Source organism: Elephantulus edwardii, unplaced genomic scaffold (assembly GCF_000299155.1).
Source record: "Elephantulus edwardii isolate Elephantulus edwardi_28Jun2011 unplaced genomic scaffold, EleEdw1.0 scaffold00019, whole genome shotgun sequence".
NCBI classification, from domain to species: Eukaryota; Metazoa; Chordata; class Mammalia; order Macroscelidea; family Macroscelididae; genus Elephantulus; species Elephantulus edwardii.
Window position 1 is genome coordinate 22,870,462 of NW_006399769.1, and position 2,009 is coordinate 22,872,470.

Here is a 2,009-nt window from a genome sequence, read left to right on the forward strand (position 1 = left end):
GAAATCAAAAAACATATTGTGATGGGAAAGTCTGCTGTTAGGGACCTCTCTAAGGTACTCAAGAGCAACGGTGTGTCTCTGGAGACTAAGGTGCATCTGATACATTCCATGGTCTTTTCAATCACTTGTTATGCATCAGAGAGTTGGACAATGACAAGGGAGGATAGAAAGAGAATTGATTCCTTTGAGCTGTGGTACTGGAGAAGAGTATTGAATGTACCACGGACTGCCAAGAAAACAAAGATTCATCTTATAGAGGGTTAAACCAAACTACTCCTTGGAGGCAAGGATTCTGGGGCTTCGTCTGACATACTTTGGACATGTTGTAAGGAGAGACAAGCCCTTGGCGAGGGACATCATGATTGGTAGTGTGGAGGGACAGCGCAGGAGGGGAAGACCCTCTATGAGGTGGATTGATTTAGTGGCTGGGGTAATACAGATAGAGGTATCAGAGGCAGTGTCTGAGGCAGTGCGATTGGTACAGGATAGAGCAGGGTTTATAGGGTCGCTATGAGTCGCAAACTACTCGATGGAACATAACAATAAACAACATGTGTCAGAAAGCTGGACAATGAATGGGGATGACAGAAGAAAGATTGATGCCTTTGAACTGTATTGCTGGAGAAGGGTGTTGAATATACCATGGACTGCTAGGAAAACAAGCAGGTTCGTTCACTTACAGAAGAGGGTGAAATCAGGATGCTCCTTGGAGACAAGGATTCTGAAGCTTCGCCTGAAACACACTGAAAATGCTACAAGGTGAGACTAGGCCTTGGAGATGGACATCATGTTTGAGAGCGTGGAGGGACAGTGCAAGAAAGGAAGACCCTCTATGAGTTGGATTGATTCAATGACTAGGTCTAAGTGTTTCAGAGAAAATCATGTTGGCACAGGATAGAGCAGGGTTCAGAGCTATTGTATCTTGGGATGCTATGAATCACTAACAATTCAATGGTACATAACAACAATACAACAACAGCATTTATCTCACTTTATCAGAATACAGTATTTTTTTTTTATCTTTAGTCCTGTTTTCATAGAAGCTATAGCATATTCTAGATACTTGGAAAATAAATCGAGTTATATGAGGGTGAGCCAATTTTTATTATTTCTATTCTAATGAATGGGATGAACATGAGTTTTGTCTCTAAATTATTTTAATTCATGAAAATCATGAACTCCACTATTTCTTTATCACATTGATTCTACATAGTTTTATGCCTTTAATTTTTAAATGTATGCTACAAGGTAAATGAAGAGAAATCTGTCTCCTAAGAAAACTACATGAATAGAAAAACACACAAAATATTTCTCAGGCAAATAATTCTATTGTATTCGCTAGCTAGAGTAAGTTTTACAAAGGTACACAGACCCCTTGATTTTATTGTGTCTCCAATTAATCCCTTGGTGCGATGGTCCATGTATATACTGGAAATGCAAAGGCAGCATGTCTATAGTGGTTCCAGTCCAAAAGGGTCTCCAAGGGAGAAAGACGTAAAATCTCCTCCCTTTCAATTTCTAGCCTCTGAAAACACACTGGAGGGTAAGCCAGGAGTTGATTTCAATGCAAACTAAAATATGTTTCAGATGTCATAATTAATTTTATCTTTCACTCATTGTTTATCAGAAAATGTCCTCTATACAATACTCATGGTAAATAATGCTTTATTAAGATGTAGTAAATTGTGAGGTGTATTAATTGACTAAGATTGTGAATTAAACATTAATTTTGCTTTATTGATTTGTTCATTCTTCTCAGGTTTTTTTTTTGTTTTTGGTTTTTTTTTTTTACCATTTAACTTGTTTTAATGTTTTGTGGGGTTTTTTTTCACAAATGGTGAAAAATACTAAAGTACAGACAAGGGATAATCATAATGTTGTGGCCAACATTATAAATATGGAATTATAAATTTAAAACATTTTCTGGTTTAAAAAATAAATCTGGAAGTCAATGCAGCTCTGCAGGTCTTGTCTAATAGGGCCGGTCTCTGCGCTCCTGGCGGTGCTCG

The 2,009-nt window shown here is 37.7% G+C and overlaps 1 protein-coding gene across 1 annotated transcript in view; it reads right to left on the reverse strand.

The window, feature by feature from the left end:
• Window positions 1-2,009, reverse strand: part of LOC102876000 (RNA-binding protein EWS-like) — an 8,010-nt gene that overhangs the window by 4,077 nt on the left and 1,924 nt on the right. The gene's annotated exons all lie outside the window — the stretch shown is intronic.